We start from the raw sequence: 23,407 nt of genomic DNA on the forward strand, positions 1-23,407 counted from the left end.
ATGTATTGCTTAGAAATATTCCAGATAATGACAAAGCTAAAGAGTTTAGTGATGTCAGTGATGAATATGGACATGAAATTACATAATTATATTGAGACCATGAGCCTATACTTTTAATTTATGATTTCAAATGTCTCTAATTGATATCATGTTGCTTCATTTGTTCTTTCATGTTAAAAACTTGTGTGTTGAATTTGTTTTTACACTAATAATTCTGCTAAGATTAGTGAGGGAATCAAGATGATGAAATCATATATGTCACATTGTTATGTGGTATGTTATGTTTCAACTTGATTTTCAATGAAGAAAGATTGTTAGTTTAAAATTTTGGATGGTTTATGTATATTTTTTAATTTTCTAAAATTTTTGGGAATGCATGTGTTTGTATCCATAAATATTTCTTCTTCGACATTTAACCACCTTGGATTTTTTTTGTTGCATATGATCTCCAATGTTCCATGGGGACATGCCCCCCTTGTATCTCATTCTATGTGTGGGCCACCAAGGGAAACATTTCCCAATGTGGTGGACACATTTCCCTAAAAGGGGTGTATCTAGGCACCCCCTCCCCGCCTCCCCACCAAATCTAGGAGGAGATTCCTGGGTACCACGACCCCCAATATTTTTGTTCAACAACCCTTTAAGACAGAAAAAACTTATGGGATAGAAATTTGAGGAGATTGTGACATTGGAAATTAAGGGAAATATAAAATTATTAAAATAAAAGTGACATTTTCGTACATTCTCCGAACAATCATAAATGAGACATTCTCGTTTATTTTTACCTTTTAGATCTAAACAGTCTCATTTATGAGTGTTTGGAGAATGTCCAAAGAATGTCATTTTTTTAACATTACCATTAATTGTTTCTGGGTGTTTGAGAGTGTTTCCAACCTCATTGGACTTATATGGAGAAAGTGGAATTTCATATCCCATCCAGGATAATTGATTATGAGATTGATTGGGTATCGATGCTTTTAGAAGAACACTAGCAATAATTCCTTGTCAAATTTGCATTACATTGGGCACCAGAATTTCAAATTTTTATGTCCATGGTAGAAATAATGATTAGGATTGACAAATATGGAAGCTTTCTCAAGTTCAAATATTATATATTGATAGTTTAAAAAAGGATTCAATGATTGTTGCAAGAAAGAACATTAATGAAAGGTCAGTTTAAATTTTCATAAAGTTTCAAGAATTTTTTTGAAATGGGCATTAGAGCCATGAGCTTGGAGAACCCCAAAGAGAGCCTATTCTAGAGATAAGTATGTGGAAAGAAATGATTGAGCTCATGTAACAATGAAGTTTGAAAGGAATCTCTAGTAGTGTAGGCTAGCATAAAGAAACCTATCCAGCAGACTTTAATCTTTCGAGTGACATAAAGATAGAGGAAAAATAGGGTGCCAACAAGAGGCATGACTTTTCCTAAGAGAAGGCATTTAAATTCCACCAAAAGGGGAAAATTCTATCCAAAGTCAAAGAATAACCCATTCTACCCAGCAAAATGTCGTTAAGATTGTACAAAATCTGACAAAATCACAAGTATTAGTGACAGAAGTAAGATTTTGCTGACCTTTTTGTTTCATAATAAATCTACATTCTAATGGAGTTTTCAAACTTTCCACCAACTTCTTCATTTAACTGACTATTGAAATATAATTGTCAGAAGTCAGAAGAAGTATATGATCAAACTAGAAAGGATTGATGATCACTATGCCATCTACAATAGATGACATCATACCGAGTGCCTCAAGTGTAAGATATGGAATATGCATGGTGAAGAAAAAAGTTCATGACTTCTATATGAAGATGCAAATAAAACAAGAATACTCATCTTTAAAATCAAGCTATATGTGTCTCAAATACAAAATAGAAGATCAACGATGGCCACCTAAAAGGTGTTAACTATGCCAATGATTAATTGTCTGCAATCAATGAAGCAATACAAGAAAAAACAATTACACATCAACTGACTTTAACAATTATGTTATAGACATTTTTGGGCACTGCAACCCCAATCATAAATGTCCATAAACCAAGGGCTCCTAAGTCCCTAAAGGTGTTGTTCCAACCCCTAAAAGAACAAGGTCAATTGGTTACAGCATCTCCCAGAAGTTCTCCATGAAAAACTAATCAGAACTGGTCAAAACTGGACCATTTCACCTGCTCCATGGTCAAAGTGCATTGCATCCCACCTGAATACACATAGTAGGTGTGATGCATGTTGAAAAGCCCTTCTATGGGGTGCGATGGGAGAGAGTGGACAAATGGCAGGGTCAATCTGCAAGGTGGAGGATCATGGAATATTCCAGAAACTTCTCCTGTGACACTTGCCTCTTTGGATTCACCCAGGGATGAGTAAGAGATCATCAATCTCCAAGTGGAATCAAGAACTACCAGAGAGAGGACACTAATCAAATCTCCGAAGCTGACTCACCTCCCTTGCAAACATCTATATATGGATCCCTCATCCCAGAGATCCAGAGGCTGGAATTTTGTATCTTGTAAGGAAGTGTTGTTGGTTTCTTGGTGCAATATCATAGTGTTGGGTGATCTAAGCTTTTCATGAGGTGAAAAAGGGCTTTCTTGCTGAGAGGATGATGCTGGGTCAGAACAATTGGTTTTAATCCTCTTTTCTCTTTCTTGATTATCAAAAAATCTATTCACGTTTTCCTCCACATTCTTGTATGATTGATGTTATATGCATTTGTGTGGTCAATATATATCTGGTTCTATATTGTTTATGATAATAGATCTATATTCTTGGATAGTGTTATGCTGCTTTGATTCTACAAGTGCTCTTTGAAGATGGGTATACGAGGAAGTGAGTGGCGAATACCTATCAGAAGGGAGAGGAATTGAGCGAGGAACGAAACAAAAGACAGAGGTTGGTCTCCTTATTCCCCTCTTATCTATTTCTCATAAAGGAAAACAAAAGTAGTTTTAGTTTGTTTGTTTCTAAGGTAGCTACCAGCCTTAGTGGGACTAGCAACTCTGCATAGACACTATTTTTCCCGATAACAAAATGGCGACTCCGTTGGGGACCGAATAGATTGTTTGTTTATCTACATTTGTTTACTTTATAAACTTACAGACGGAGCCTGAAGTCAAGCCAGCTAGCCTTCGAACTGCATTTTCTATGCAAGTGAAAAGTAGACCAATGCTGCTTCAGTCTATCTTCGAGTTTTGTTTATGAATTAAACGATTGATTTACAAGCTCTGTAATTGCCCTTGTGGTGGCTCTAGTAACCTCCTTAGATCTATCCTTGTGATTGATTTACTGATTACCGCTTGCTCGGCCTAAATCCATGAACTGAGCTGCAAACTGTGACCCGAAACCTAGCTAAAGTCTTGTCCCTGGTCCATCGCACTGTCTCTTCTTTGGAACCTGAATGCATCGCACTTCCCGAGTGTATTAGGTGCGTTGCATTTCAGTTTCCCTGTGCTACAAGTGCGCAGATCAGACCTCTTCTGCTCTTAGATTTTGGCTTCTGTGTTCACTCTTTTCAGCTCTATTCAAGATTTTTGTTGCCTGTAGTCAGTACACCTCTGTGGGAAACCTCCTTCCTTGCCATTATTCTGCCTCCATTGTGCAAAGAACGGTAAGTGTTTTTATGTATTTTGAGTCATTTTCAGTTATCTTTTACAAAGAAGTAGCGTAATTGAACTGTCCTTTCTTGATTTGAAAGTGTCGCAAGTGTCATTTTCAGTCATAAAAGAGAATCTGATTGTTCTTGATAGTCGATTACACTGTTACTCTTGTATTTGATTTGAATTAGTAGTTTTTCAAAGTGTCGAAAGCAAGTTTTCAATTCCAAATAACAGAGTGTCGTCACTGTCTTCATTTTTGTTTTGAAAAGAAGCTTGTTAGTAATTGTCGCTTTGAAAAATAATTCAGATTTGTGCTTAGCTTTATTTTTATCATTCACACATTAAGAAGGCTGAAAACAAATACATGCACGTGCATTTGCATTTAGATTGTTTGTTGGTTTGATTTAGGACAGTGCATATAGTGTGTGCTCTTTGCTCTATATTGAAAGAACGCCATCTCCCTTTCCTTAGTAGCTAGGATTTTCATTGCAAAAAGAAGATTAAACGATTGTTTATCATCTTAGATTGAATTTTAGGAATTGTACATCTACATCACGTGGTGAACCTGAAAGGAAAATTTATTAAGCAAGATCAACTATAAAATAAATTTAATGAATCTAAAAACGCTTTGGAACCTAACGCACAACATCTAGAAGTCTAGGCCAGAGATGTATTCCGGCGTCGTAAAGCCTGGTAACTGTTGTTTTCATTGTTGGTTGGGTGATTCCTCCACTTTGAGATGACAACTGCCAGTACAGACTTGTGCTCCCACGTACCGTCGAGTATATTTTGGGATACCACAATAGGCTATATCCTTTATCCATAGGAAGCCGTGTCTACCGCCCTATTGATCGCAATGCACTGAACACAGCATTCGGGAAGATTGACTTCCGTACCATAAAAAGTATTCTACAGTTTTGTGATTGGTTTGGTAATCCATCTTTCTAGATTTCCAGAGTAGTACCTTTTGTTCCTTTTTAGACTCCTTAAAGGAAAAGGTCCATCTGAGCACTTGTCACTTCAGGCTCATTAAAAATCGAAGGCGACTAGAGTCATCTTTTGTTTTTTCTCGACTCTTAAAAATTGAAAAAAAAAGTTGTTTCAAAGCGTCTAAAATTCATCTAATTCGGAAACATACTTCCCCTTGATTTTTAGTTGATCGAGTAATCCGCAATCGTGGAAGAAAGTCAATTAAAACCCCGTTGTTCGCAGAGGCTTACGAGTCAACCGTCTTTGTCTCCAGAATCGAAACTATTATGGACAAAACAAACTCTTCTAACCAGTTCCAAATCCCCTGGTAAAGTTAGAACAAGTGTTCCAACACCATCGGAGACTCTGGTTACTCTGAACATTTCTAGTATCCCTGCCATTACAGAAGAAGTTCAGCAGCCACTAAAGGACAGTAGAACTGATCCTAGTGTGAAGGTAAACACTTGTATTACTGAACCAGCTCCATCTACAGCTGATTCGGAAGGTGTTATTCCCCAAGCATCTGTTGTTGCAGATTATATACCTTCTTCGGCACCAGAAATATTTTACGGACCAGACGGTCTATCTCTTCCACCTGGTCTGATTGCTATAGAAGAGATTGTGGAGGATCCTCCATCTAATACTCCACTGCAATTTGGAGTCGGGATCACTCTATATCCTTCTTCATCAGAAATTAGTCTACCATCATCAAAAGCTCCTATAGAATCGCTAGGCAATCTTTTGGATAGACTAGAAATGTCTAAACAACTGTCGACATCTAGGACTATGTCATCCGACACAGCGACGGAAAAACTTCCTGCTGTCACTCCAACGATGTTCGTCGGCATACCATCTGTCCCAACTAGCTCTCAATCGCTAGACGGGGCCCACTCAGGGGCTATTTCGACAGTATGGTCCGTTCCTGTTTGTTCATCCGGAATAGTATCCGGGAACTCTTATGTTGAGTCTCAGCAAATTGATCCTTCAGGGCGTCAATTTGGGCAGTCTGGTCCTCAAGGGCAAACAATTCATTTAAGTACCGGATTACCGCCGTATGGGGAGCAGTATACCCTTTCATTGTCTCCTCCGGGAGGAAAACCATACGAAAATTCACAAAAAAATTCAGGTTATGCTGGAATTACATCTAGCAGTTGGGTGCCGATACTGCCTCAACAACGAAGAGTTATATTTTCAATGCAACAATGTTTACCTATGTCAAATATACCAACTACGCCGGCTATTGTGACAGTGTCACAAGTACAAGCGCTGCCCGTTGTATGTCAACCTCAGGTTTCTCAGGTTGTAATGCAACAACCTCTTGTCCTTGCGACTCAACCAAAATTGCCAACTAGTGGAATGACACAGGCCCAAACGGGTACAATTACCCTCATCTTGGTCAAACAGTCAGTATCGGACAACAGCACATGGCTTCGCAACCATGGCTGGTGCAATACCAACAACCACATTTCCAACAAGTATACCAAGGATATAGCAACAAATCTTTGCAAATAGTGGGCAGCCGTATATTCAAAACGGTCAAAATCAACCATTCTACAATGGTTATGCCCATCAACCTTACCAAAGTTACCAACATCAAATGCATTATGCTGGTATGCAAAGTCCAACTGCTCAGGCCATTCCGTCCTATCCTGGGTATGCTTCGCCAAACCTAAATCAATAGTTACCCTTCGTGGCAACTTTAGAGTTACCAGATCTAAATTAGCTAATGAACGATCCAATTGCTTACGCCCTTTGGTGGCCAGCGATTCCCCATAAACTTACGTCAGATATTCCTAAATTTAATGGAAATCTGGGTGAAGACCCGTCGAATCATGTGATGACTTTTCATCTGTGGTGTTCATCAAACACCCTAAATGATGATTCGATTAGGCTTCGCCTTTTCCAGAGGACGTTAACTGGTCTGGCAGCAAAATGGTATATCGAGTTACCCAGAGCTTCGTTTGACAACTTCAGTACCCTAGCCACAACCTTTTTAACCCATTTTTAGTTACCCATAAGGTACGAAACGGGAACAAAACTTCTTACCAATTTCAAACAAACAACGACCACTCATATATCCGATCATATTCATGAGTGGCGACGTCGTCGTAGAATGGTAAAAACGTATGTTCCTGATCAGATTTTAGCTGAATAGTTTATTAAGTCATTATTACCTTCCATTACAGAAGATGTGGCAAAAGGAGGAGTCGTCACTGAAGAGCAAGTTATTGCTCGTGCGTAATATTTAGAATTGATTTATACCTAGTCTGGCACACTCTATGATAAAATCCGTGACGCTCCCAGACCGGAATTTTCTGTCCCTCCTCCTCCTAAATCAAACAATGACTCTCATGCCGGCGATGGCGTGATTGGTACGACAGACATGAAATCGACAAAGGCTACATCTAAAAAGGCCCGTAAGATTTCTAGTCAAAATGCAAAAGAAGAACTTCTCGCCTCGGAAGTAAATGTCGTCTCGACTGATAAAGGCAAAGAAACTAAGAAACCAGGAGGCAAGAAGAAAAACAAAGGGAAGAATAAGAAATAGGAGGAATCATCACCTGAAAATTCTTCTGCAAACCCTCCTGGAGATAGGAAACCAAAAAATCCATGCTTAATATGCGATGAGGATCATTGGACAAAAAATTGTCCACATTAAGCTAAGCTTAAAAGATTCTTCAAGAATTCAAAAACCTCGGCGGTATTGACTGATCCATTTCCAAATCCAGGGACAAATCTGGTTGCTAGTGAAAATGCTTCCCCATCCCAAGTACTGATGTTGTCAGTTTCGAAACAGCAAAATGATGCTTTGATATCAACAAGGAATAAAGATTATGGGAATCCACAGCTGTCGAACAACAAGGATAAAGATCAACCTAGTAGTTCGACAACAACTTCAACAAGAGTTGTGCCGCCCATCATTTTAGAGCTAACAATAAAACTGCCAAAGTGAGTAGTACACAAGTCGACATTTAATCCTCGTGCCAGAGCAGCACAACATTATAATATAGTGGAAGATCTGGCCCAATCACCATCTTCTATGTCGACACTTGAGGTACTGCAAAGTTGCCCATCCCAAAAGCAGGCTTTATTATCAGCTATAGGTGGGATAGACCCAAAGGATTCTAATCTTGTGTCCTTTAATCATAAAGGCTACGATCCTCAGTTACCAGCTCAACTAGCTTTCCTCATTCAAGTGAAAGCCCTCAACAAAACTGTTCATCGAACAATTATTGATGGGGGGCATCTACATGTATTATGTTGATGAGTTGCTGGAAAACTTTAGGATCTCCAACCTTGTCGCGATCTTCGACAACATTAAAAGCATTTGACAGACGAACATATACCCCATATGGTATTCTAAGTAACTTGCAAGTTGAACTAGGGGGGAAAACAGTAGAAATAGATGTCGAAGTAATCGACGGAAACCTCGATTACAACATCCTACTGGGAAGACCATGGATATATGCTATGGAAGCAGTTGTGTCAACCTACTTTAGGAAGATTGCATTTTCTTTTCAAGGAGGAATTACAATCGTCAACCAACAAACATTTCTCCCCAATAGTTCCCAAGTTACGGGAAGCATTCCGATGATCCATGGAAGCCCCCATACGCTTCAAAATATTAGATTAGGCCTACTAAAAGACCCTATATTAATGGGGACTTTTTCCCTCTTGCCTCCAATCAATCTGGTGGAAGTGGCGATGGTAGGAACCTGTAATATGATATCTTCGATTCAAAAGATCTCAGAAAATGATATTAATATGGATCATCCACAGGTATTGCCTCTAAGCCCAATAGAAATATTGTAGCAATCAATGTTTTCGGCATGGGAGGTAGACCCAAATGAACGCTCATCAAGCGTTTGGATAGATAGGTCTAAGGAATATGGCACACCTTCAGATCCTTGGCCACAAGTGCATTACACCGACGAAGGAATTGTTCAGTCAATGATAACTGACGGGATGCCATGGGAATACTACCACCATCATTCCCATCTTCTGGATTGGCAAGAAGATACTCCTGATGACCTTCATCATCCTTCAGTTTTTTATTTACTATCAAATACTATAAACACGATGGATTCCGAGTGAAACTTGTCCAATATTGAAGAGACTATCGCCATAAATATCTCGACAAAAACGGATGTTGTAGAGAATATTTATGTTGGAAAATGTTGTTCTCCTTCAGAACTAGAAATATATAACGCTCTTTTTCACGAATTCAGAGATATCTTTGCTTGGTCATATGATGAAATGCCAGGCATTGACTCGAATAGTTTTAACACGGAATTCAAACTCGTTAAAAAATAAACATAAGAAATGAGCAAATGTTCCTCCAGAGTTTAAGCTCATTAAAAAAGGAACCAATTTCTGGCAAATAACCATCGTGAATGTATTATCATAAGCCTTTGAAGCCTCAGTCGTGTTCTCATCATCACCTCCACTCTGTATTGGCCGATCATTCACCCCCATTTGATTGTTTACCCCTTTTGAGGAACAGCTGCGAAGAGTGATCCTGTTAGCCATCCTTGTGACGCTGCCATGATTGGAAAATTCCAAACCTTACCTAGAATCAGCTGCTACCCGAATCTATCACTCGTTCCCAAAAAACGAGTCTCCTTTAAGCTCTTTTCAACTGACTCATAAAATATGAAAAGATTGCCGAGCCATTGGCCTCTCCAGCTCGTTAAAGTGACCAGAAGTGCTATCCCTCCTTTGGATTTTAATCTTTTTTGGACTTCAGGGATTATTACACAAAAAGATCGAGCGCTTGTTTTGTTCGACTCGTTAAAATTACCGAAAATTCATCCCTTTTGTATTATTTTATACTTTTTCGAACTTAAGGGATTATATGACAGAAAAGATTGTTGGATTTTTCTTTACGTCCCTTTTCAGACTCTCTAAACTTGAAAAGGACCAATTTATCTTTGTCATTAAACTCGTTAAAACCGAATAGCGACAAACTTGTCCATAACAGACAAGAACGAGTTTCACTATCGCTAGGCTCGTTAAAACATAGTGATGGGTTTGCCCGAAGGGAAAATTATAGAACAAGCATATGTTATCCTCCTCAAGCTTGAAAAAAATAAAGAGGTACTGGTCAGCAATGACTAGGGAAAAATTGGGAAGAAAACTTGAAGAAACTTTGTTGGTAGCAAGTCGCTCTTGAACATGACACTTTCACTCCGCATCCGAGTCGGGTTGGGTTGTTCCATTCACTAGTCACATCACCATGGTTCCGTCACACCATCCATATTTGGGGTTAATGCTACCAATACATCATGTCAGTGTCACCGATATGTTCAAGAGAAGTCGCTCAGAGAATTCACCTGTGTCTCATCTGATGCAATACATTCATGCTCCATTCTTTCATGACCACCACCCTGAACCTTATATCACCAGATCGTTTTGACCTCCATTAAAATCATTTTCTCCATTCCATGTCATTGATGTGGGATTCACTAAGGCCCTCCTATGACAGATTGCTTCTTGTCAACATCAGCTCATTATCTAAGAAGTCGATCTAGGAACAACCCTTTCAGTACTTTGAAGCTTGCATGCCTCAATGGCAATTTTCTCACTTCCGGCGACAGGTTTACATCAATGGCCTTCGACCGAAAGATTTTGCGTGGTGTTCGACGCCAAGTCCCTTATTCACACCACGTGAATTGTACTATAGTACCTTGAGGGTCATCATCATTATCAGTGATTCCTCTCGCGCTTGTTAACAACTTACATCACTGGCTAGTAATCAGGCGATGTCTTTCCATGTTCGACTCCAAAACATCTCTCACATGGATCGACTTGTACTTTCAGTGAAGATCGAACGAGATTGAAGACCCCAGATCTAGTTTCATCCATCCGGGCTGTGATATAAATTCAGGAAAATAAAGACATCAAATGTACATCATTGCTGCACAGATAATCATCCAATCTAAGGGATGATGGCTCTACCAGAATCATCAGTCTACACTCAGACGATTGTCTATCTCATGTACATGAAAATAAATTTATAAAGTTGAGCATGGGAATGCCCGACTCAGCTAGATCATGAAAATATTATGAAGATAATGTATTTTATTGTATCTTATTACAAGTCACCTTCCAGCTCGAAAACACTTCGGATCCTCATGATAAAGCATCTCACCCGACATCAAAAGATTAACAACCTCATGCTTTAGGGGGCAACTATTATAGACATTTTTAGGCACTGCAACCCCAATCATAAATTTCCATAAACCAAGGGCTCCTAAGTCCCTAAAGGTGTTGTTCCAACCCCTAAAAGAACAAGGTCAACTGATTACAACATCTCCCAGAAGTTCTCCATGAAAAACTACTCAGAACTGGTCAAAACTGGACCATTTCACCTGCTCCATGTTCAAAGTGCGTTGCATCCCACCTGGATACTCACAATAGGTGCGATGCATGTTGAAAATCCCTTCTATGGGGTGTGATGGGCGAGAGTGGACAAATGGCAGGGTCAATCCGCAAGGTGGAGGATCATGGAATCTTCCAAAAACTTCTCCTGTGACACTTGCCTCTCTGCATTCACCCAGGGATGAGTAAGAGATCATCAATCTCCAAGTGGAATCAAGAACTATCAGAGAGAGGACACTAATCAAATCTCAGAAGTTGACTCACCTCCCTTTCAAACATCTATATATGGATCCCTCATCCCAGAGATCCAGAGGCTGGAATTTTGTATCTTGTAAGGAAGTGTTGTTGGTTTCTTGGTGCAATATCATAGTGTTGGGTGATCTAAGCTTTTCATGAGGTGAAGAAGGGCTTTCTTGCTGAGAGGATGATGCTGGGTCAGAACAATTGGTTGTAATCCTCTTTGCTCTTTCTTGATTATCAATAAATCTATTCACGTTTTCCTCCACATTCTTGTATGATTGATGTTATATGCATTTGTGTGGTCAATATATATCTGGTCCTATATTGTTTATGATAATAGATCTATGTTCTTGGATAGTGTTATGCTGCTTTGATTCTACAGGTGCTCTTTGAAGCTGGGTATACGAGGAAGCGAGTGGTGAAGACCTATCAGAAGGGAGAGGAATCGAGCAAGGAACCAAACGCAAGACAGAGGTTGGTCTCCTTATTCCCCTCTTATCTATTTCTCATAAAGGAAAATGAAAGTAGTTTTAGTTTGTTTGTTTCTAAGGTAGCTACCAACCTTAGTGGGACTAGCAGCTCTGCATAGACACTAGTTTTCCCGATAACAAATTAGCTTTATTCATTTGAAAATATTCTTGAAACATTGACCATTCCTACTGGACATTGGTCCTTTGAAAAAATTTTGACTACATGTTACAAGAAAAACTAAGAGGCAGACAGTATGATGATGAAGCCAACAAGGGAAATGCATTAGTACAAAAGTCAGAGACAAGTGGCAGCAAGCAAATAAAGGTAAGATCTTTTAAAATTGCATTGCAAGAGAGTTTGGTCATAAATAAAAAACAATAGAATACCTTTCCCTTACAATTTTAGGAGACTCAAATTATTATGTCAACAGTTAAATGGATAAAGGGAAGGAAAATGCTTGAAATAAATTTTCTTTGCAGTAACATAGAATGTTACTAATTAGTCTACAAATAGTTGGTAACTAGACTTGAGTTCTTTAGGGCGCATGACTTCCTGAGTTTTCACCTCTCTCAGAAAAGACAGAGACAAACTAAATAGTGGCTCTTGGACATGGAAACTATATGAAATATAGGAACAAGTTACTATACCAATTTACATGACAAAGGATGTACATTGATTCCACTTGACACACTATTCAAGTTTTTTTTGACATCTCTTTGTTGTCTAGGATTTGCTGAAGGAGTTATGGGTTTTATGGGTTATGATGATTGACAAAGTAGAAAAAAAAATGACAAGTTGATTAAAATCAATATTCTTTGATATTTGTACCAAAAATTTAATGATCAATCATGTTTATTATTCTTCTGGTTTGGTGCCATCTTGAGGTGCCTATGAGACGTTGGTGGGATCTTTGAGGCCATTTCTTTGTGTTGGTTTTGAATTGAAAAATGATTTCATAGAATCGACTTGAATTTATGTTGTACCTCGAGAGCTCAGGATGATATGGGTGTTCTCAACAAGTTCTATTTAAGACAACTTTTGTGTTGAGTGGATAATCAGAGCCTAGGAGGGCTAGATTGCTTGAAAAGAGTTGTCTAGGCATTATGTTTTAGACATGTAAACAATGGTGTACTAATATTCAATGTCATTTTTCAGTTTCTTAATGTGTTTCACATGTGTTGATATATCCTATCTTTTTAACATAAAGAAGCCAAAACAAAAATCATCCCCCTCCAACCTCAACAAAGACATAATCATAGAAAATCAATGTGATATCGAGCATTTCAACGTTTCCATATGTTTTCTTCCACTTTTGTCTCACTATTTCAAAAAAAATAATTTATAAGTCTTTACTTACCTACTTAATTCACTTTCTTCCCTATCAGTTTGTGCCTATCTCTATCTCCTTGGTGTGTCTATGAGGGAATTTGATCGCCCTGACAGCTAGCTATATTTCAATAAAACAACCATCTCCCACACACAACCCTCTACTTTACCAATTCCTTCCCCTTCCCCCACACCCCTTGCCTCTTGATTCCTCATGCCTTCATGTCCACATCCTCGTTTCCTATAGCTCTACCTCTACATCACTCTAAATTCATATACACTTCTATCAACGTGTCTTTGTACCCTTTTAGTGAAAATGCTAGTTGTATTCATGTTGAATGCAATCAAAAAAGAAGTTGGACTTGTCCCAAAGCCTTATTTAGGTCAACCATAGAAGCGTATATTCACAAATTAACATACCTTTTCGATCTATTTTTGATATTTTAATGGATTCAACTTATTTTTTCAAAAAGGAAAAATTATGAAGTTTCTTGATTGAGCTCCTACTTTTTCATATGTATTAATGTAATTTGTGCAGGAGAATCAATCCATGAAATATTATGTGTTAGGATGCACCATTGACACTTTCATAGTGCAAATTGATCTCTGAGTAATAATCATATAATAAATTATAATGCATTGTGTTGACCTCCTACAACCTCATAATAAAGAAATACTCATGGTTCTCAACTTTTCAATATGAAAAACTACATTTTGAAGTTATAAGTGATTATAGCATGATTATTGTAACTACCTTTGTTAACTAAAAACAAAAGCTTACTTTTCTTCAGCCTATCAGTTGTTAGGTGACAACTGCTAGTTCCTGATTTGTATGATTTAGTCACTAGAGTGGCATGCTTGATGGTAACTAGTTACGCTCATCTAATTCACTAGCAATGTTGTCAAGTTCATTTACAATTTCTTCTTGAATACCCTCTTGGTGCCAAGAGAGTGCAAAAACCCTTGGATTTCTTAGCGATTCACCATTATGTACTAGTGATTCGCCATTTCTTAGTGATTCACCATTTTGTACTAGTGATTCGCCATTTTGTACTAGTGATTCGCCATGATTTTACAAGATAATATAATTTGCTGAGAGATTCGCCAAAAAAATTATATTTACACATTATATTATTAATAAAATCGCTTTCCATTTTTCCTATGTATCATGTGGATTCGTCCATTTGTTATACATATAAAAATAGGGGGGTTCTTAAAATTTTCCCCGCATTGAACCATGCTCTGATACTAATTTGTAACCACCCCTCCTGTATCTACCCAATTTCACCAACCTATCAAGGTAAACATGAGTTTAGGACTACTGTGACATGAATCAAACTCCTAGGTGCAATTAAAGAAGTGGAATTGACACACCAAAACTTCACTGACTTCTCTTAAGTGCTACACGATCCCCAAGAGCTAAACCACCCTTCCTGGTGCCCAAACCTTGAGTTAAAATTATTTTTCAGTAACCTGGACTCCCAGACGTTGGCACAACACTATAGAAATTTGATTATAACCCTCCAGTCACATGCATAAGTCTGCAAGGTAGTAATTGTATTCTTTATCTCCCAGTCATGTGCCTATGACTATGAGATTTGCGCCACTTTTTCAAGGCCAATCTCTCAACCACTGCCCAGAACTTGATGAAACTTTCTAGAAAAATGAATGACGAAAAAACAAATCTTCTAGCAAAAAACTTGATTAAGTACTTAGCCTAACCAAGCCTAACCATGATATACATTTCATCAAACACATTGAGAATGTGTTATCTATAGGTCATGAATGCATATTTAAAAATAGGGGTTTGATACCTATCTGAAAATCATCAAGAATATCTAATGCCCTCTCATAATAGTTTCAATAACATCTATTAGGTCATGCATTTAGTCACCAATCATTTACCAATCAAAACATGATAAGATCCATAACTAGAATCTAACATGAAGTTATGCTTATAACTAACATATAACCAGGATAATAATAGTAATAGAACAACCATTAAAGCCACATAATAACAAGTACATTTACTCATAAAATACAAGAGGAAAAGATCTCTTATTAATGTATGCAAATCCAACCAAGTCAGAGACTTCCACGTACCACCGAACCATAGATTGGGTTGAACTAAATCTTTCTTTTAGTGAATCACCCTTGTGCCATATTCTAAGCATGAATGTGGGACTCACAAAAAAACAACTAGGGATTCCTAAGTCTTTACCGCAATCCCGCCAAAATCGGTCAAGGGACTCCTAGGCCTAAAGCCCTCACCTATACAACCAGGCTTGACCACAACTCCACCATTACTGGTCAAGAGATTCCTAGACCAAAAAATAAGCATACACTACCAGAATTTACCGCAATCCCTCCAAAACCAATCAAGGAATCACTAGGCCCTAAACAAGCTTGTATGCCTCCATATTTCTTCACCAATACCTTGAGGATTTTTCCTTTCTCTACCCTCAGTATTTACCGCATATCCCACCAATACTGATAAAGGGATTTCTAGGCCCTTAGGATTTTCTTGAGACCTCCTCACATAGTTCCAAAACCATCTAGAAATCCAAAACTTAACCAAGTAAAAAAACTGCATCACACCATGGTTATCCAAAAATTGCAAGGCAAGGTTGAAAACCATTGTCACACCTAGAAAAACCCATTCCAATGACAGTAAGAGAACCAAATACACACATTCATGTACCATGCATGCTAAAACTTTCAAGTCATATATACAACTCGATACTTAAAAATAATCGCATTGTAGCCGCTTGATCCAACTTTTCCTTGCTTAATCTTAGCTTTCCTTTGCTCTCTTGTCCTTCCTTTGCCTTCCTTTCTCCAATGCTAGAGTGCTCCAAGAATGCTCTAGGTGTGCAAGAGTATGAGAGAGAGAACAGAGAGAGAGCTTCAAGCTAAAAATGACAAAAGTTTACATTGACAAAAGTTGTGAATTGATCCACATAAGACTTTTTATTATTGAGGCCTCTAGTTTCTGCATTTTCCATTATTTTCCTTCAATTTCCTCCTCACATGCAACTTGTGACCTTTCACCTTCCTTTTCTCGTGTTCCTTTATTTTTATAAATAAATGCAAATTAATGCCTCTTTGCCTTTTCAAACACTTTTCCATTGCCTTTTCCAATTTCCCCTTAGCCATAATAAACCAAATGAACACCCACTAGGATGTTTTTCCCAACATTCATCTTGGAATACGTCTCCCATGACCTTGGTCTTATTTTTCCTTTATTAAATTTGTTACATGAACTTTTAACCTAGAGTTATTACACCATGCGAGACAGTAGATATGCTTCAATGACTAGGAAGAAAAAGTGGCAAAGGGAGCAGCAAACATGGCCATAGTAGGATCTATTTCAATGTAATAGGGAGCACCCATTTAAGGTGACCAAAAAGCAGTTGTGGAGATGGATCTAGTGAAGGAATTTGACTAGTTTATGGTTGAGATAAGGCATGCGGCACAACATGTGTTGAGGTACCATCATGGTATTGTTGGACATGGATTGAGATATGTCTCAAATGATCCACTTTACTCAGTCATTCAACAACAACACATCTTTTGTTCTGATCTTCACATGTAAAGGAGAGAGGAGATTTGAAGTCTGACCAACAAATTTTGAACAACATATGACATGCATTGACCGACATTGAGTGAAGATTTATGAGATTTATTTGACCAATTTTCTAAGGAAGTTTGACTGCAAAAATGAGAATTTCATCAAGACCTTTTCTCAGGGCAGATTTGACCAAATTTTTGGGTAGTTAACTAAGACCTTTTATGAGCAGAGTTGACCGAGCTACTTCTGTGCAAATTGACCAAGTAAACTAAGTGTTTTAAAAGGCCAAATTTCATCCTATTTTACCATGTTTGACTAGAAGTTGATTAGTTGTTCCAGAAGGCCAAATTTCAACCTATTTGACTTGGTTTGACCAATGCAATGTTTTTGGTCAGAGTTGACCAAGTTTGACTTGAACTTATTAGACTGTACTTTTTTTGAATTAAACAATTTCTCCTAGAAAATATTGCGGGGTTTTCTCCCAAGATTGGGTTTCCCATGGAAACATTTTGGTGTCTATTCTGTATGGTTTTTTACTGTGATCCTTATTGTTCTATTACATTTACAGTTGAATTTTCTAAAGTATAATTACTTAATGTTAGTTTGGAATGTGCTAAAGTAATATCATATAGCATTATAGCTAATTATCAATTGCAAAAAATTGTTCTTGTCTAATTAGCACTAGAAAATCAACATGAAACGGGAATTGCCTCCCACACTACAATTCTAACATTTCATTTTTTTAGGCCATATGTTATACTCCTATACCAATAGGTGTCATATTTCATGATTGACTTGATGAGCTCTGTAATATGTTCCTCCCATTCCGTTGCAAAGGTTTTCGTATTATCAAAAAATAAAAATAAAAATAAAAAATAGTAAACAGGGTATGCCCTAAAATAAAAATCAAAGGGTAAAAAAAAGAATAAAATGGTCAAAAAAGTGAAAGAAATGAACCCCAAACAAAAATAAACTAGGAAAGTGTGTAAGTCCAAAATGCCACTACTTTTTCATTTTCTGTAATAAGCATTGTGTGCAGCTTGCTAATTTATGCCACAATTGATGAATGGCCAAATAGCTTAATCTTGGCTAGTTCATATTCGAATTTCCTGTTTTAGAGATAGAGAACAAAATCTGACAAAACTGTTCAATCTTGGCAGGTAAGTAGATAGGTAGAGTAAATAAAAAGGAGCTCAATAGTTAAATCTGAGCCCTTGGATGTAATAAGTGCAGACTTAGGTAGGCTTGATATGAAAAGAAAAGAAGATTGATAAGGGTTTTCCAGTCTAAAGTGCACCCAAATAAAGAAGAAAAAATGTTAGGCCAAAGTAGGCAGGGTAGGTAATTGGTGTTGTAAAATGATACTTGTGATAGATTATGTCTCTAGATGTGTTAATCTTTATCTCTATCACAAGTGCAAGGAAAACATTATACTTGATGCAACTCAAGCGAGGCAAGCTTGAATAACTAACTCCCCTTCATATTTTTCCCTAATCATTTACTAACTCCCCCAAAAGTATTAAGATCTATTCTTAAAATCACTCATAAACTACTCATTCCATTTCATAAAGATTGCTTAAGTAAAACCCTATTTTACTTAGGAAAATGACAAGCATTTATCATATAAACCCCTTTTTCCCTTTAGCCTAAGTTTTAATGTAAAAATTTTTAACATAAAACTTGGCGCTTTTCATTTCGATTCATTTTCATATTAACTCTAACTTTTATTATATAAATCCCATATAAATTATTACCCATCTCGTATTATATAAATATAATAAAAACCCCGATCTTACAAATACCCCGCCCCAGTCGATTACGATCATAAAACACTGTATAAACATGGATTAATAAGTTTATTTGAAACTTGTTAAGAACCATAACCTCCCCACTGTGCAACCTTGGAGTTAATTAACCATCTGGGTTAATTAATAACCATCCCTAACCATTACCCCAACCAATAGAATTGCGCCCGAAATAATTAAAACGTTGTTTATTGTGTCGGCCCCGCAGCATAACTCCTCGCCATCTCCAAAGCCCGTCAGTCGTCTGATCATTCCCCGCTCATCCAATGGCCGAAAACGATATCGCGACCCCCTTTTTGACCATGTGATAACTCGTGATCGCCCGACAGTTTTCTGTCGTACCTCTACCACGCGTCGCCCGTTCAGCATGCTCGCTCACCCTCCATCCAAAACCACTTGACCCCAAAAGTGATGCAATCAAACCACTTACCACCCTCCACTCCACTGATGTCAGATCTAATTCTGCTGACATCACTCTGATTCCATTGATGTCACTCTGGTACTGCTTACATCATCTGCCCATTAAATCCAAAAAAGTCCTGCCAAACCTCAGTTTTGTCAAAATAAACGGATAAAGCGTCATTTTCATTATTATACACTACAGATTGCGCTCTCATACAAAACAACTTTTGAGCCAGCAGTTCAGTTACAAAATGGCACTCGAACACAAAGACTCCAACAACAAACCCGCAGCCTATCAGCCAACCTGCATTGTTACAGTTTTCCTTTTTCAACGCAGGTATTTATCCAGCATGCCATGAAACCTTGCAAATTCGGTTTTCCACCAAGAATTCTACCAGAGAAGGTCAAATTCAAGTTAAGGACAGTCCGCAATTGCCATAAAAAGACCCCAAACCTGTTGTTTGGTCTATTTTTCCATAGAAAACCCCTTTATTCCTGAAGGTTGTGCCCCTGAATGCTCCTCACAGATGACATGTTAGAAATATTGTTAAATTCACCCCGGGTAAAAGGTAAATGTTGAGTTATTTACTAGACAAAGTTATTTACCAGACAAAGATGAACAGGGGTCAAAACAGGTCAAAGTGTATCAGATCACAGTCAAACAGTATCAGAGCAGTTAAAAAGTATCAGTTAAGATAGGCAGCGAGGGCAGAGTTACTAAAGAAAGCAACTACAAGCCGAATCCTAGGGCCTGCCTCTAGCACATTCAACAAAAACAGGACCAGCACAACATCAGTTTATCTTTTTCCCATTTTCAAGACTACATGTTTCTATTTTTTGGTAAGCTATTTTTAGTCATCCTAGATATTATCTCACTCTGTGATGAGATATTTGTTTTACAATTTTGAGCATAAATACCCCCTCCATTGGAGTATTGAGGGTGGATTCCTAGACTCTGCTGTAATATTGAATTTTTTGGAATAAAGAGCTGTTGGAATCAACTATTGCATGGCCTACTGGATGAAGAATTGAAGCAAAGGACTTGTCACAGACTTCTTGAATCAACCACTGGATCAATAAGTCCTCTATATCTTGTGTTTTAAAGTTTTCTTGTTTATTATATCATCTGTGTTTCATAATCTAAATGATAAAGAAAAGATTAATTTCAGAATATGCTTGATTGCACTCTGTTTTCAGTCATTATTGTTCTCTGTGTTTTCTTCAGAATTAGGATAAGCAGTGAAATCTTAATTGCTCTTGTTTCCTAATTCTTTCATGTTGATTATTTGTTAAAGAATACTTCACTGCTCCTTATCAGTAATCATCCAATTTCCCTCTTTAAATAGGTTGAAGGATTTCTTAACTACCCTTCACCCCATTTGAGCCCATTCCATCTATTTCAAGTCTTTATTTGTTCCCTATTTGACTACCTTGCTCTGTGAAGCCATCCTCTGTTAAGAAACCAAATCCAAAAAGCCATCTTCTTTGACTCCATTAGCCCAATGGACTGAACTACTCTGTCTTACCTCTCTGTTCTATTGAATCTCACCACCCAAACTCAAACAAAACCCTTGAACTTCATAACTAGCATAATACCTTTAAAAAACAAAGCTAAATCATAAAGAGAGAACCCTCTCTGGATACAGATTGGCTAGATTCTATATCTAAAAGATTGGTTAGTGGTTACCTCGGCCTCCTTTCCCTTTCTTACAACTTTTGGGAAAACCTGAGTGATAACACCATATACATGAAATATTTCCTTCCTCTTGGTTTGGGTATTTTCTTTTCAAAAAATATAATCCCCCTACCATCTATCATAGAAGACCAAGTTTGATGTTGCTTATAGGTCTTAAATTATACTTCATTAGTTCTAAGGGATTGGATTCTCATGTACCCTTTTTATCTAAAGAGGAATTCAGATTAGTGCTTATAGTGAAATCTTTTGGAGCTTGTTTAACATTCACACTCTCTACAATTCCAAGAATAAGTATCAGAGGTAATGGGTTAGGGTTTTTTTATTCAAGAGAAATTAGAAAGAAAACCTCTCAAGAATTTAGTTCTTTTAATCCACCCTCATTTACACATGTCCTAGAAACAAAAAAAATGATGAAATACTTGTATTCATCGAGAGATTTATGGGTCTCACTTGAGTTTACCTTGTTTCCCTTTTTTTCATTGATTGAGTCCTAGTTAGGTTCTTTTAGTTGTCTATTATCTACGTTTTGATCATTTTCTATTAGTGGCTTTGATTGAATGGATTCTAAGTTCACTTGAACCCCTACATATTCTTTCCTATTCATACTTTGAATTTTCTCCCATTCTAATGCCTCCAACATCTAAGTTGCTTCTTCAAAGCTTAATTCTCTCACACTTAGCTAGTTGCATTATGTAGTAAGGTTCCCATAATAGTGGTAGTGTACACATATAAAGGTTGTCCTCTCATAGTCCATATTAAGAGATAAAATATAAACTCCCCTTTTAAATATCCATGCACTTTGGCAAACCTTTGTTCACCTCTACCCATACCAAAATTTTATCCATGCCACAATGCACTGTAGGTTTTAACCTCGTATAGAAATTACCTACATACGAATTCTAAAACACAGAAAATAAACAATGCGAGAGCATAACACATAAAACACATATACTCAGAGATTGTCCCCTGGATCTAAAAACTGGGACTACCAGCTTGATTTTTCATTATGTTCCTTTCAATGTTAGAATACATATTTATACATGCCGAAGCATCCAATACCATGGACCGAAAACCATCACGTCCAAAACCATGGACCAAAAACCATCGAGTCCAAAACCATGCACCGAAAACCATAGGTAGGTCTGCCCAACCTAATATAGGGTCCAAAAAAAAATTTCTCAAGGCACTGCCGCGGACCTCGTAGAGGGGGGCTACCCACCCCCCTCAAACCCCCCTATGACTCCCCCCCCCCCCCCCCCTTGCACAATTGGTGCAACGAATGGGGGGCTCTGCCCCCACTCTAACCCCCAGTTCACTACGTAGGTTAGTCGTCGAAAGAATATAACATAACCCAACATGCCCTATCTTTTAAAAGGAAAAAATGTACTTGATAAAAGTATAAAAAGAGCACATAAACTCCCCTTTTTAATTTCCATGCACTTTGGCAAACCTTTGTTCACCTCTATGCATACCAAAATTTTAGCCATGCCACAATGCCCTATCTCTTAAAAGGACAAAGTGTACTTGATAAAAGTATAAAAAATGCTACCATTTTTTTCAAACACCTCTTTGGGCTATAAAATCAATAGAAGTGTTATAATACAAACCCGTATAGGGAGAATGCCCATACTAGTTGGTCGAGCATCAAACTTTGTATGCCATTTTTTCAAGAACAGGGATTAAGATCCCCACTTCTAGTGTTGGTCCAAATTTTTTCTACTTATTTAGTTGTCCTACAAACCCAAACTAATTTATCAAAATCAAGGTGAGTGGAGTGCCCCCACCACTAGCTTAAAATTGAGATTTATTGAATTCTTCAATTCCTCACTATTTGTTCTCTTCCTGGGAAAAAATTCTAGCTGTTTATTTTTATTTACCAACTTCAGGATGATGGTATCCTACATTTTTTTTAAGACATTTACCCCTCTTTATCAGGGAAAATTTTAAGGATGGAAAATTATCTTGAAGTTTCAAAATATTGGCAAATGACACTAGTCCCTAATATGCAAACTATAAATTGTTTATTGATGTATTTGTAAAATTATTCAAATTTATAATGATTTTATATATACTCTCTATATAATGTTTGCGATTTTTAAGGTAAAATAATGTTTTATTGTAAAATTTGGGCGAATCATCTTTATAAAAAATGGAAATTGGTGAATCTTTTTTTTGGAAATATCATGGAAAATTAGCCCACCTGCGAATATTAGTCCCTGAAATTTTCCATGCTCTTTATATTTCTTGAGGTCTCCTGAAATTGAAACTTTACCACCTTCAAATCTAAGGATGGGGCACCACTTAATAGCTTCAATTCAACATCATGGCCACAAAACTGAATTGAGAAACAATCTTGCTAACTAATAGCACAATTGCAAATGACATCAATATATTCACATACCTCATTCAACATATTTTCATATACATACATGAAGTGCAATAAACCACCATCTACCTCATGTAGGGATGAAGGATGTGGGGGATAAAGTCCATATTCTCAAGCTTGGGGGAAATGCTCAAGAACTTATGGTATTTGGATTGATCGCCTAAAAGTCCCATCACCTTGTTTCTATATATTGTGAAATTTTAGTACCTTGTACACCTAGTTCATATTCCAACTCACACAAAATGATCATGGTGTTCTCCTCCAAGTGTTTGGACCCCATATAGTGTAGATTTCTAGAATCTTGAAATGTATCCAAACACCCTACAATAGGGTTGGACCAAATCAATTATCTCTCTAAAAGATAATCAATGAATTCAACAACTTCCTCCTCATACCCCATTCTACCTTCCACATGGTCCATGTATAAAATCCTCTTTGATTGGTTTTCCCTACATCCATCATGGTTGCCCCTACAGAAACCTTGCTGGAAATCTAAACTCATATTTATTATATCACAATTGTTGCTCCTTTCATCACCGCTTTCTACAATACATGGATTATAATAT

The sequence above is a fragment of the Pinus tabuliformis genome, chromosome 4_2, assembly GCF_031772625.1.
Source record: "Pinus tabuliformis cultivar Carrire ecotype Pingquan chromosome 4_2, CPIR1, whole genome shotgun sequence".
Lineage (NCBI taxonomy): Eukaryota > Viridiplantae > Streptophyta > Pinopsida > Pinales > Pinaceae > Pinus > Pinus tabuliformis.